This window comes from Neovison vison, chromosome 13 (assembly GCF_020171115.1).
Source record: "Neovison vison isolate M4711 chromosome 13, ASM_NN_V1, whole genome shotgun sequence".
NCBI classification, from domain to species: domain Eukaryota; kingdom Metazoa; phylum Chordata; class Mammalia; order Carnivora; family Mustelidae; genus Neogale; species Neogale vison.
The window spans coordinates 81394643-81410409 of NC_058103.1; the positions used below are offsets into that span (position 1 = coordinate 81394643).

General features: G+C 36.9%; 1 pseudogene; it reads right to left on the reverse strand.

Moving 5' to 3' along the window:
- Nucleotides 1-324: 324 nt before the first annotated feature.
- The window catches only part of LOC122894572, a 141764-nt pseudogene continuing 126321 nt past the window's right edge, over nucleotides 325-15767 (reverse strand).

Here is a 15767-nt window from a genome sequence, read left to right on the forward strand (position 1 = left end):
GGGTTCTTTTTTTTCTTTTTCTTTTTCTTTAGCCTGGGTTACATTTTATCCAAGAAATAATAAATATCTATGTATTTAAAAACATGAACCATGAGAGAATGAAATAGGAAATCAAGAATGATTTAATGAAATAGGAAATCAAGAATGATTTTGCAGGCGTTGCCTTTTTTTTTTTTTACGTTCCTAAAAGACTATCACAGGATAAAAGAATCACTGGCTCCAGGTCTCTTTGAGATAATAAGTGATGAAATTAAAAAGACAAAGAGAAAAAAAAAAAAACATACCTTGGACGCAGGGCGGGGAATGGTGTTATGTGGCCTTGTTTTAAGGTATGGTTTTCATCTTGCAAGAAGGCTTCTTTTCTGGAGGGCTCTCTGGTTCCTCCCCTTCTTCTTTGGGAGGAGTCTTTTCCTTTGATGTCTTTGAAGCTGTAGGCCAACCCCTTCCCTTTGCTTTTCACGGGGTTTGGCCTCACTGTAGCCTTTAGTCTGGGTTTGGGCATTTTCTTTTCTTTTCTTTCAGGTTTAGACTTAACCATGTTTTTGCTTTTCTTCTTTTGAACTGCCAAAGTCACTATCATCATCATCTAATAGGAAATCTTCCATCACTGCCGGAATCTTTCTCTTTTTCTTTACTGCCCTCATATTCCATGAGCATCTCTCTCCTATTGGAAGTTGCTTTAGAAGCTGCCTGCTGTTGCTGGTACACATTTTTATGATCTTCTTTTTCATCTTTACTGGCCTCTGCTGAGTGAGAATCATCCTTCTTGGTCTTCGCATCTTTTTCTTCGGAGTCCTCACTATCTTCCTGTGAATTCTTTCCAGATTACCTCTTATTTTTAGCTTTTCAGGAAGATGACCGAATTTTCTTAGCTGGAGGGCCCAAATCTCTTTCCATAATCTTCATAGGCATCATCAGATTCCTGATCTTTCTGTTTCTGACAGGCCAAGACCTATGCACTATCAGAACAGGAACATGTCAAACAGACAAAAATCAGGATTCCCCTTACCCTGTGTGCTGGCCTCCCCCCAAAGTCTGCCAATGGGCAAAAACCCAAGCTACTGGCTTCTAAAACTCTGGGGCTTCTTGGTTCAGGGTCCCTTAATCAGACAAGCTCCCCGCCCCCCATTCCTCTGTCTCTTCAAAATGCCATATCTGTCTCTTTCTATTAGGCTGTATACCCATTGAAGCAAAAACATATGCTAATTGTTCTTCTGTCCCCAGAACCTACCATATTATATAGCAAATCAAATCTGTAACAACAATTTTAATAATATATTGCATTTTTGCATCATATTAGACATTGTGTTAAATGCCTGGTGTTCATAACGCTAGTTCATCTTCATAATAACCCAGTGATTTCAATATTTGTTAGTATTTCCATTTTAATAATGGGAAAATGAGGCTCATAATCACATACACTGAATTTAGGGCTTTGTTTCATAGACTAATCAAAAACCACAAGCCCCTGCCTAGTTAAAAGCCCAAGTTTAGCTTCCCTTCAATTTCAAGCAGCCATCTGAGTACTGAGATGTAAGTAAGAAAATACTCGGGCTCCTGTGAGGGTCTCTAGGGTACAGTACACACCAGCAGGTCATGGACACTTAGTTGGAGCAACAGCCTTTCTTGAATGTGGAACATGGTCACTCTGATAACTGACAGTCGGGAGTTCTTCATACTATTGAAAATGCAACTCACCCAGACCAGAAGTTCTAAACATACCAGTTTTATATAACATGTTTTCTCCTATGTCAAAGAACAGAAGAGGTATGGGTGTGTATTTGTATCTTTGTGTCTTGTTTCCTTTAAATTCTTTCTACATATGGAACCGTACAGCTGGGCTTTTTTTATTGTCATCCTGAAGTCTTTCGGTTTTAAACAATTCTCTTTGCATTTCTACTTCAGAAGAAAGGGACCAATTAACCAGTGGATGTATGGTTTATTTTGCTGTACATTCTTCTACAGTAACTAGTGTGTTATTTTCTCATTTTCTTTTTCATACGTCAACCGAAAGAGGAGGAAAATTCTGCCTTTACCACTCCTTTCTGTCTCTACCCATTGCTAACTACCTCCCCAAAAGGAGACGCTGAAGTGACTGGTCAGAGCTAAGTAGTGAACATAACATGAAAGCCCCCAACCATAAGCAGTCTTCTGCTTCCAGTTCTTTCGCCCAAATGCAGCATTCTCTCTTCTGTGTCTGGAAGTCATGAGGTAGACACACATTGGACATGGTCCACCAACCTCTTCTTACTTTCCATTCCATCTCAGATTGGGGGATGAAGGGTATGTGTGAAGCATACTTTTCATTCTTAATCCATATGACTTCTAGGATAAAAAGATTCAGAGTTGACTCCATAGACCCCAAAAATGGAAAGGGGTAGGACAGTACACTTTGGCTTTCATGCTAAAGTTTCCTGAAGAAAAAAAAAAAAAGAAATCTAGAAAAGCCCTACTTTCATTTGTGTAATATGTTTGTCTGACAATAAATAATTTTGGTCCTTTATTTTTCATTTAGCAATTTTTTAAAAATATTATCAACCTGAGAAAGGCGGAATAATGAATGATGGGATTTCAGCCCCAAAACCCTACCTTTCACGTTTAACAACTGTATTTCTTTCCTCTACTTTACATTACAGCAGAGATAGGGCAAAGAGGTATCCTGAAATGTGGAGAGAATTTGAGAAGACAGAAGGAAATACTCAATTCAACCTTTGGACCATGATGTTTCCTGGGGCTTAGGCGCCTACATTCCTTCCTTCCCTGGCTGAACATGGCAGATATTAGTAATTGTCTACCAGTATTCATAATCTGCTTTCAGAGTCTTAGCTGAGGATGTGGCCAATTAACACAGGAGTCCATTTTCCAGGAGCTCTTGTGGCCAAATAACTAAGTTCTAAGCAGCAGTGGGTAAGTGTGCCACTTCTGGATCTTAACTCATAAATGAGCAGGTCTGCTCTCTCCTTGGCCCTCTCTTCTTTCCTGCTGACTGGCCCATACATATCTGATGGCAGGTGCCAGGCATCCAGAAATGAAGGTATATCCTGAGGATGGAAGAGCTTCCCTAGTGATTATGGACTTATTTTTAACCATCATATAAAAGAGAAGTAACTTTCTGTAATTCTTAAGCCCTTATGCCTTGGGTCTTTGGGTTACATTATTTTAGACCATGTCCTAACTAATACATGGTAAGGGGCTACTCAGAAACCTGGCTTACTCTCTTTCCCTGTATTTCCTTTCCCAAAAGTCTCTGATTACCCAGATCCTGAGTTCATAGTATAGTTTTCAAGATGTCTTTAGACGGGATACATTTGAGAGCTAAAGTATAGCTTGTTTTTCTTGATGCAGAGAGATATGTATTTCTTCCTTTCTACTGGGTTCTTCTAAGCTGATAATACCTTATTTTCATTTTATTTTATTTTTTTAAAGATTTTATTTATTTATTTGACAGACAGAGATCACAAGTAGGTGGAGAGGCAAGCAGAGAGGGGGGAGGGGGAAGCAGGCTCCCTGCTGAGCAGAAAGCCTGATGCAGGGCTCGATCCCAGGACCCCGGGATCATGACCTGAGCCGAAGGCAGAAGCTTTAACCCACTGAGCCACCCAGGCGCCCCTTCCTTTCATTTTAAAAATCAAAGATAGTCGTATTATTTTTGGTCTTTCTCTTTTTTAACCGTTACCAAAAATAAATGAAAACTTTTGGATATTTATGAGTTCACTTTTACAAATATAAGTACAGAATGATGGATGGTGCCTGACACTCCTCCAGTAACAATTTCAACATGATTTTGTTTTTCCTTTGTGATGCCTGCCTTAACCAGCCTCTCCATAGTGAATGCCTTTGCCCTTCTGCAACATTTTTCACTACAAAGCATAGCAAACATCACTCCAGAGAGCTGCTCAAAGGAAAAAATCCACAGTATAAATTTCCATACGTGGCAGAATCTGTGGAAAATAAGATGATATACTTCAGAGAATCAGGGATTTCAGATTATATAGACCCAGGCTCAGATAGTTCGTTATCTATGAATATTGGTTAAGTTTACCTCTTTAGACCTAAGTTTCTCATCCATGAAAGAGAAGAGCAATAGTTGCCTTATGCAGATTAAATAAGATAATATATGGGATGTGTGGTTTGTAGAGTGAATAGCACATTGCTGACACATGGTAGCCACTAACTTGCTGTTAATTCTTCCTGCAGTTAATGTTTTGATTCTTTTCTAAATGTATCTTCACAAGTAATTGACAGTCAGTGTATTTGGAAGCAGTGTCAGAAGCCAAGATGCTTGCCTGGTTTAGAGAGAGTGAATGTTTTGTCAAGCCATTGGGGCCTACTCCAAATTCACAAAAACAACACAAAATGCTTACTGAACTGTAGAATGCTAATTATGCACCCTATTTATAATAATCTTACAAAGTCTCATTACCTACAGCAGTCACAATGCATTCATCTCATTTCTGTTTAGTCTGGGAAAATTACAGGAAGGCCTTGTCATTCTTTTTGGAGTTTTCTGTATTTGGTGACATTTCCCCAGCTTGCTGCAAAACAGCAGCTGCAATTAATTACTTTTTGAATCGACTAGAGGACAGCTTGTAAGTTTTCTGCTGCCCTCTGTCAATTCTGGCACAATGAATTCTCTTTTAAACTTGCATTTTGCAACTTGCATTTCAAGCATTTCAAAGATTACAGGGCCTGAATATAAAATGGAAAATGGTGGACCATTTTGTATTTAGTATTTTCCCAGAACAGCACTATAATGATAATCAATCAACTCTAGATCCTAATGTTTGCAATGAACAAATATTTTTGCTTTTCAAAAAAATCTAAAACCCAGTAGAAATCCCCTAATTGTTGAGGTGACATCATCTTACGCCTTTAACTAAAGATTGCCACCTCTTTGGGCTTGCCTATGCTGACATCATAATTTTTCAAAGTTTTAATCATCTGAAAATGAAATGCAATGAGCAAAGAAAATCCCAGCCTGGAATTTCTTGTCAGTCGTATTTAGTCAGTAATTGCTAATATTTCCACGTGTTCAAGGCAATGTTAAATGAAATGTCTTGCATTTATTTTGTCCTCAGACTTTCAGGTTGTATACAGACAGACACATCACAGAACCTTTTATGTTACGGAGGCCCATTTCCATAATGATATTAAAACAAGGTAAAGGGTGATAACCATAATCAGATAAATAATTCACTACTAAATCACTTATAAATTATTTTGGAAGGTTTTTTTGAATATAGGTTTTACATAGGAAGTCTAATGGTCTTCAAAGTCACTTTAAAACCGAATGATCATGTTACATTTATAAGAAGACAACATTTGAGATGAGGTCACTGCCTGTCCTCTATGCCCCTGCTCAGCAACTGCCTTGTAACTGCTCTACGTAAATAGCCAAGAACTCTCAGCTTCACCGATGATAGAAGCCAGACCAATTGAAAGTGACCTCTTTCAGAACTTTTTAGACATAAATACTTTGAAAATATGAGGTTCAAAGAATATTGCCAAGTAAATCCACATTGAGAATAAAAAGGATTTATTAAATAAAAAGGTGTTCAAAGTCTGAGAATTTGGTTTCCTACAAATGAGTCAAAGTCAAAAAAGTAATCACTCTTACTTTTGTTGGTTCAGTCAGTTTATTCTTTTATTTCGATAGTAGTAAAACAAGATGCTAGAGGATGACTTTGTGTCTCAGGTTGAATGAATTGTTGGTATGATAGTTTATCATGGAGTCAAACATAATGGAGAGAAAAATCTTCCATACGCCAGTTTTCAAACATAATGATCCAAAACCTTTTCCCAGAATCCCAAATCTTTTCATCTCCTTCATGAATATAGTAAGGGGCCAGAGTGTGAAGAGAGGCTTTTGCAAAAGAGATTGGTGAACACAGTTCTTTACAAAGAGCTGTTGCTTTGCTGAGATCTCACCATCCTTCTTCCAAGAGATGAGAAGCAGGCAACACCTTCTAATTTCAAGCTTAGAGAGGGAGCTTCAGGAGTATCAAAATACAATTTTGAAAAAGTTAACTCTCATACAAATAAACTGTGAGTCTACATCAACAATTTATTTAACTCATTAATGAGTAAACAGCCCAGTGACAAAATATATATACTTATATAATCAGTATATATTGATTATATATGATATATATGATTATATAGAGAGATATGTTATATATATCAACATATCTCATATATGTATATGTATGTATATATATGTATATGTATGTATATGTATGTGTATATGTATATATACACATATATATCAACATATATAATACATATATAATCAATTTGCTGAATATATTCAGTATGTTGATATGTATGTTGTGTGTGTATTATATATGTGTGTATGTATATATAATAAAATATGTAAATTATATAAATATATGCATAACATGTAATAGCATATACATAACATAACACATAATATACATATAAATATAAAACATATATTATACATATATATTCACTAAAAAAATCCCCACCAGATACGTTTTCAAAGTTAGACAGAAAATTGTATAACATCCTATAGGAAAAAAAAAATTATAACCATAGGAAACATTTTCTGTACCAAAAAATCATTTGCATCTCTACTGACCATAAAAAATATAAATTAATTTAGTTAATATCTAACTTCCCAGAGTCTGAGACTTAATTATTGGTAAATAGTAAATCAAAAATGTTACTTTTTTTAGAGTGACAGATGACCTCTGGACAGGTTAGTCAGACAATACTCTGATACTAATTTGAAAAGACACATGGTAATATTTTTTGCCTTATTTGTAAGTTTTAGAGAACATCCTTCATAAGGAAGTCACTCAGAAAGTTTTGAAATATATTCCCCACAGTCCAGAAACAGAGTAGCAGCTGACTTCTGCCTGAAGAAGGTCAAGCGGACTATAATTGGAGTATAATCAGGTCCCTAGAAATCCAGAAGGCAGTAGTAGGGCAGACTGACATCCTTGACGATAGACTCTCTTTTGTGCTACTGCACTCAGATGGTCCAGAAACTCCGCGTGTTGTAGGGCTGTTCTTCACTGAGCAGCTCTGGGCCTTTGGTTGAGAGAGTAAGTACAGAGTCTTCTGGTCCTGACCAGTCTGTCTTCTGGAGAGGCACAGGGACCTCTGGAGAAAGCCTAGGAGGATGGTGCTGGATGTGCAGGGACTGGGTTAGAGGTTAGAAGAGACCATCTGGGAGCTAGATACTGCCAGCGGATCATGACAACTGTAGGAAAGAGTGGCAAGCAGGGAACCTTTGAAGGGCCAATAAAATCACAAGAGAAAGATCTAGCTTTCATCATTAGATAGGCACACTCAGGATCACTAACTTAAGCCATCTGTCAGGCTCAGATTGCTAACAAGTGAAACACCTAAGAACTGGCCTAGAGACTCGTCTACCACAACCCTTGCCTAGGTAGGAAAATGGAGAATGTGAGCATGAAGAAAGCCAAGAATAGAAGAACCTCACAACCCTCCCCAAGCAGACTCTCTGCCTGAAGTAAATTAAATCAGAGGGGTGTGTGTGTATGTGTGTGTGTGTGTGTGTGTGTGTGTGTGTGTGTGTGTGTTGTTTATTTCCACAACACACACTCCAGATATACTGCAGTTATTGTTTTTAATTTTAAGGGAACCATATCATCTTTTTCCCTAGTTTTACTGAGATATATTTCCTCACATAAATATACTAATTACTCATATAATATGTTATACAATATGCTAATGTACTGTATTAGTTTAAGATGTATACAACATAATGACTTGATATATTTATATATTTCAAAATGATTATCACACTAAGTTTAGTTAACCATCCATTACCTCACATAGTTACAAATCTTGTTTTCTTGTGTTAAGAACTTTTAAGATCTATTCCCTTTGCGTTTTTCAAATATGCAATATATATTTGGTATGGTAACTATTGGGACCACACTGTGCATCCCACCCCCAGAATTAATTCATCTTGTAACTAGAAGTCTGTACCTTTTGACTACCTTCACCCATTTCTCCACCCTCTACCCCAACCTGAAATAGATTTAAGTTAGAGATCTGCCAACAAGCTTAGAATTTTAGTGCTTATGTGGGACTGGATATTAATTTTGGATATTGAATTTCTGAATTATGACTTTTTATGACTAAAACTGACTATTCTTTTTTTTTAATCTGAATGGGAACAGAGAAGTCATGAGCATGCCCCAGTTTTCATTGAGGGGCAAGGAAGGAATATAGCACTCTAAATAAAATTTTGAAGGGAAAATGGGAAATAGAAATAAAAACTCATTGTGGTTACCATCTACATGTCATCATTTTTCACTAGTAGTAGAAATTGCTTCCCTTATATGAGGAAATCAAAGAATGGGATTTATACACATTCCAGGACTATATCTACTCATCTCACCATAATCCTGTGTTGCTTTTTTGGTGCTTAGCAATTGAAAGTAAATGATGTGAATGATAAAATGCTTACATGATGAGATGAAATAAGGTGAAATTATGTAAGCATTGTGATGTAGCATTAGGCTACTACCAACTTCTGACAATATGTGAGAAGGAGGATCATCTGCTTCTGGACTGCAGATAACTGCAAGTATGGAAAGTGAAATGACAGTTAAAGGGTGATTACTGTACTAATGCTTAGAATATAGTAAGACTCAATAAATACTATTTTTATTGAAAAAAAAAGAAAGTAAATGATAGTAATGAAAAGTTTTTTCCTCATTCCACTTGTAGATGTCTGTGCTAGACTTTTTAGGTATGTGATATAAAGAGAAATGTATAACTTTCCAGTAGGGATTTTTTTTTTTTTTGCTTTCTAATATGACATTAAATTGGTAGCCTGGAAGATATATGATATTCCTCATGAGGAATTTTTTTATTTTTCAAGGTAAAAATAAAATTTATCCATTTGAACAAAACCTTTTGTTTTATTTTGTTTTTGGCTTTTTATTTTTATTTTTTTAGTTTATTTTTTATTTATTTTCAGCATAACAGTAGTCATTATTTTTGCACCACACCCAGTGCTCCATGCAATCCATACCCACCACCTGGTTCTCCCAACCTCCCACCCCTCCCACCACTTCAAACCCCTCAGATTGTTTTTCAGAGTCCGTAGTCTCTCATGGTTCACCTCCCCTTCAAATTTTCCCCAACTCCCTTCTCCTCTCGAACTCCCCATGTCTTTGGCTTTTTAAGCAAAGGATGCTACATGGGAGGCTTTCAAAGTTAGTTTTGGGGTTGAATGCCACCTCTGCCACCTTCTAGCTTTCTGATTTGAGCAAATATTTAATCTTTCAGAGTCTCAGTTTTCTCATCAATAAAATAGGGATAATAGCCATTCATTACATTTTTAAAAAATTTTATTAACATACAATGTATTATTTGCTTCAGGGGTACAGGTCTGTGAATCATCAGTCTTACACAATTCACAGCACTCACCATTTCATATACCCACTCCAATGTCCATCACCCAGCCACATATCCCTCCCCACCACCCCCAGCAACCCTCAGTTTGTTTCCTGAGATTAAGAGTCTCATGATTTGTCTCCCTCTCCGGTCCCATCTTGTTTCATTTTTTCCTTCCCTACCTCCCACAAACCCCTGCCCTGCCTCTCAAATTCCTCATATCACAGATCATATGATAATTGTCTTTCTCTGATTGGCTTACATTGCTCAGCATAATACCCTCTAGTTCCATCCACATTGTTGCAAACAGCAAGATTCCATTTCTTTTGATGGCTGCATAGTATTCCAGTGTATATATATATACACCACATCTTCTTTATCTATTCATCTGTTGATGGACATCTAGGATCTTTCCATAGTTTGGCTATTGTGGACATGGCTGCTATAAACATTCAGGTGCACATGCCCTTCAGATCACTACATTTGTATCTTTAGGATAAATACTGAGTAGTGGGATTGCTGGGTCATAGGATAGCTCTATTTTCAACTTTTTAAGGAAATTCCATATTGTTTTCCAGAGTGGCTGTACCAGCTTGCATTCTCACCAGCACTGTAGGAGAGCTCCCCTTTCTCCACATCCTCACCAACATCTGTTGTTTCCCGACTGGTTAATTTTAGCCATTCTGACTGGTGTGAGGTGGTATCTCACTATGGTTTTGGTTTGTATTTCCCTGATACTGAGTGATGCTGAGCACGTTTTCATGTGTCTCTTGCCCACTTGGATGTCTTTGCAGAAATATCTGTTCATGTCCTCTTCCCTTTTTTTTAAAAATTTTTAATTTTTTATAAACATATAACATATTATTAGCGCCAGGGGTACAGGTATGTGAATCACTAGGTTTACACACCTCACAGCACTCACCATAGCACATACCCTCCCCAAGGTCCATAATCCCACCACCCTCTCCCTACTCCCCTCCCCCTCAGTTTGTTTTGCGACATTAAGAGTCTCTTATGGTTTGTCTCCCTCCCGATCCCATCTTGTTTCATTTATTCTCTTCCTACCTCCCAAACCCCCCACATTGCATCTCCACTTCCTCATATCAGGGAAATCATACAATAGTTGTCTTTCTCCGATAGACTTATTTCACTAAACATAATACTCTCTAGTTCCATCCACATTGTCACAAATCTCTGCCCATTTCTTGAATGGATTATTTGTTCTTTGGGTTTGATAACTTCTTTATACATTTTGGATACTAGCCCTTTATCTGATATGACACTTGCAAATATCTTCTCCCCTTCTGTCATTTGTCTTTTGGTTTTGTTCACTGTTTCCTTTACTGTGCAAAAGATTTTTATCTTGATGAAATCCCAATAATTCATTTTTGTCCTTGCTCCCCTTGACTTTGATGATGTTTCTAGGAAGAATTTGCTGCGGCTGAGGTCGAAGACGTTGCTGCCTGTGTTCTCCTCAAGGATTTTTATGGATTCCTGTCTCACATTGAGGTCTTTCATCCATTTTGAGTCTATTTCTGCGTGTGGTATAAGAAAATGGTCCAGTTTCATTCTTCTGCATGTGGCTGTCCAATTTTCCCAACACCATTTGTTGAAGAGACTGTCTTTTTTCCATTGGACATTCTTTCCTGCTTTGTCAAACATTAATTGACTATAGAGTTGAGGGTCCATTTCTGTGCTCTCTATTTTGTTCCTTTGATCTATGTGTCTGTTTTTGTGCAAGTACCATACTGTCTTGATGATTACAGCTTTGTGATAGAGCTTGAAGTCTGGAACTGTGATGCCACCAGCTTTGGTTTTCTTTTTCTGCATTCCTCTGACTATTTGGGGTCTTTTTTGGTTCATTATAAATTTTAGAATTATTTGTTCCATTTCCTTGAAAAAGTTGATGGTATTTCGATAGGGATTGCATTAAACTTGTAGATTGCTTTAAGTAGCATAGACATTTTTACAATATTTGTTCTTCCTATCCATGAGCATGGAACATTTTTACATTTCTTTGTGTCTTCCTCAATTTCTTTCATGAGTACTTTATAGTTTTCTGAGTAAAGATTCTTTGCCTCTTTGGTTAGGCTTATTCCTAGGTGTCTTATGGTTTTGGGTGCAATTGTAAATGGGACTGACTCCTTAATTTCTCTTTCTTCTGTCTTGCTGTTTGTGTATAGGTGTACAGGCCAATATCCACTTCATTACATTTTAAATGGAATTGCTCACTCTTTTGTACTATAAAGGATTAGGCAGTATACTAATAATAGCCTGACAAGGAAAAAGAATTTAACTTTTTGAAAAAATACTTGTAATCTCCAAGGCTTATTATGATGTATGTGCCTTAGTGAATTGTTTTTCCTTCTGAGTTTGACATGGAGACTGAATTTGAACTTCAAATTCAAATGGTTTCCCATTAGGTCCACTCTGCAGAGCTCTGCTCCAGGGACCACTAGAGGGTCATTGGTTTTCCTCAGAATTCTGAGCTGCTTGGCTGCAGCTAGTGACCCTTAAGTTCTAATGCCAGGCACTTTGATTACTCTTCTGCTTCTGGTCATAATTCAAAGGATAGAATTGGTTTTGAAAATCTCTAAGCAATTTAGGTCCTGGAATAGAAATCTCAAAAGTCAGCTGTTTGAATTCCTAAGCTCTGGAGACACAACAATTTGAAAGCTATGTATAAACCTAGATGCTAGCTTGCTATGAAATTTTGAGAAAAACTAAATATCCTTTAGAAAAGGATTATGAAACAAATGAGTCCTGAAAACTCTGGTGTTCTTGTCAGAACTCAGTGGGAAAGAGGTAGTGGATGAATGAAACTCCAGAATACGGGGAATATTCTTGGTTCTCCATGACCCCGCCCTGGGAGCAAGAACCAAGAACTAGCTTTGATGTCAGAAAAAAAGAATTCAAAGCATGAATCTGGAGACAGTCCAGTAAAAGGCAATAATGTGGTATGAAGATCAGCTGATCACTCCACAAAGGTCGAAAGAACCCCTGGTTCAGTGCAAGGTAAACAATTTTGACATTATGTCCAAGGACTCAAAATTCAACAATACAACCAACTTTCTACAAACCTAAGAAGAAAAATCAGATCTTCCCAGTGTACTTATGAACACTTTCATCGTGGCAAATGTTCATTCACAATTATATAGTATTTACTAGAACCAATAGTAAGTCTAGAATTCTATATAGGAATGAATCCAGTAGTTCAGCGTAGTCCACCTGTGGATAAACTAAAGCTTTTCGCCATCAGCTCTGAAACCCATTGGATGAAAGTTGTTCTGGAGACCTTAACTTCTTACATTCCAGATTGCAAATGTCTGCTAGGTGAGTGGGTCCTACAAGGACCACAGCAGAAGAAAAGTTTACTGCTGTAAAATGAAAGACCCCTGAAGACAGGAAGTTTGTCATCATTATGAGATGAGTGGCTGAAATCAGAGGTGAGGCTGTGAAGATATTATTTTGGGAATAGGAGGAATATAGCCTAGCCACAGCTAATGGTTTAATGGGATAGTAGACATCAGATGAGCATAAATAGTTTTTTTTAATGAAGGGTAATAAAGATTAGCAAGGAAAATAAACAGGTTCCGTAAGTAAAAACCTTGTGGGTTTTTGATGAAGAGAGTCAGGAAAGGACCTCTTGAGGAAGCTGACCTATTGTCTGAGATCAAATTACAATCATGGTAGAGGACATCTAAGGGTTCTTCCAGTTTATAATCCATAAGCTATGAGAGAGAACCTGATGAGCAGAGGTAAATATCATTTCCAGCTACTGGGAGGAATATAGAATGCATTAAATAGTATCTGGGAATAATTGTGAATGTAGCTCCTGACAAAATTAGCTCCCACACCAGTGCCTATTGTAGTGTCCAGAATTCTAGTATTATTGCATTCCCTCCAGTCTTGCATTACATTCCAGGAAACTTATTTTTAAAAATAAATTGCACTGCAGTTAATTAGGATAATTCTTCTATATGTAGGGATGTTAGTTACCATAATCTTCTCTATCACTAGTCCAGGAGATAAGAAAAGTATGAACAGGTTATACTACTTCATGAAAAGAGATAATTCAACATCTTCCTTCCAGAAGACTGGATTTCTTCCATTTCTTCCCAAAAAACTCATACATGTTTGTTTTTGCCAAGCACCAAAACAAATTTTAAATTGTTTTGCTGTTGGAAAGACCCAATATGTGGTTTTCCAAAGACATTTTTCCTCTAATATTTGAAATATGTTTTCAGTTCATTTGTACTCAACTCAAACTGTTGCTTAATGAAAGCCATTTGATGTCCAAGCCAACTTTTAAAGATTATTCCATCTTTCCCCAAAAACCTTTTAAGAGGAAATTATGATCTGCCAGCAAGAAATAGAACTAGATTAAGGGTAAATTTTGTTCTGTCATAAAACAGGGGCTGAACTTTGAAGGGGTTAAAAAAAAAAAAAACTAACTGCCCTTGATTAGTGGGCATAGGAAACTGGCAGACTTTTAAACTCAAAACAAATGTGAAAGATTCTTAACCAGTGAAAGAAGATGTGATTCCAGGGAAGCCAAAACCTTAGTTTTAGATAAACATATTAGACACTAAATTCAGTTTATAAGTTTAGTTTTTAAAAAAAAAAACAAAAAACAGGTGAAAGACTTTAGTTCCAGCCAACTGACTGACTTCTTGTACCCTGAGGAAGAACAGATGGATGGAATGGTCTGAAGGTACTTCTCTAGCTAAGGAGAAAATAGACCTCGAAATAGATCCCTTATTCAGACCTCTCATTATTTTAACTAATACTCAGCAGAGAATGGCACAACACGGATAATAAAGTATTATGTTCCCAAAGGCAGCTTCTTGAAAGGCTAGCTTGGCAGTTGTTCATTTCACCTGGAAACTTCAATTCAACATTACAACAAATGGAGTCTGGCAAGGAACTGTGAGAGATCCCTAATTTATTAACATCAAGAGGCAAGTTTTAAAGGGACAGTTTTCCTTTCTGTGCATAATAGTTTAGCAAAGGTCAGAATCGTTTATAATCCCCCAAATGTGCAAGTAAATAACTTTGATTACACAGTAATGTAAGGCGAGGAATCTTCTTCCTCACATTGATTTGGTGAACCTAAGAAAATTCCAAGAGTAGTACATCACAAAACTGCATATTTTTCCTTTCAGTGCCATTCTGCCCAAGGGTCCAGTTTATCTCTTTCCCCACCTATCCCCAAACATTTTTCTAGCTATCTCAGTAATGATGGCCACTGATGCTGAAAGTATAGAGGTGTCCTCTGAGTTTATGTTGCCCAGGGCTATTTGTTAATAGTTATTATTAATATTGAAGCTACCTTAGTAATAATTTTTGCCAATAGATAAGCCTAAGAAAAGGTTTGTTATTTTAGATTTAGATTTATAACTTCAACTTCCATATTTTCTAAAAAAAAAACATACAGAGAAATAAGCCTTTAATTAAAGTCAAAGTTAATGAATATGAAAAAGTATCTTAATTGTGAATAGGTATATTGGATTTAGCTTTATTGGGCTTACAAAGCACAGATCTCCAGGGATTGGATATCACTGAGAATTTCCTTGGCTCCTTAAGAGAAACAGCTTGGTCATGATTTAGTGACCAAGAACAAGCACAATTTTCTGGAGTTCAAGCATGCTGATAACATTTTTATGAGGTTAAGCCATGGCACATCATAAGCTTGCATTGTATAAAAAATCATATTCCTGGATTTGCAAGGATTCTGTGCTGGCTCCAGATTGGCTAAAAGGGAATCCACTTACTCCTTAATTTCTGCTGATCTCTGATCTACTCTTTTTTTTTTCCCCCAATTCCTTATCATGCATTATTTCAGTAATATTCTTGGCCATACCATAAACCTGCTATTATTATGATTATTATACACAGAGACTATATTTCTTTTTGAAGGCAGCTGAAATTCACCATATCAGGGCTGAACTTGTGATCTCAAACATTTTAGGAGCACCTAATCCAATGAACTGTATGTACCACCATTCATCCAATTTTACAAGCCAAAAGTAAGAAGACATTCCCAACAATTTTTTCTCTCTCTCACGAATCCTAAGCCTGATATCCAGTCTATTAAGCAGCCAGCAGGGTAGTAGACACAATATGTTGTGGGAAGCACTAGATTGTTTCTTTCCCTCTCTTCCCTGTATTCTATTCTATTCACATTTTCCTCTCTCTAGTGTCATACACATGTAAAGCTTTTGCAGACACTGCATCTTTTGTCCACAACTTCTTACCCCACCTTCTCAGCTCTAATGTTGATTAACTTCTTCCTCCCTATAGTTCCACCAGGATATAATCTTTGTTCTCTCTCTAAGTCAGGTAGTTTTTTGATATCTTGTCTT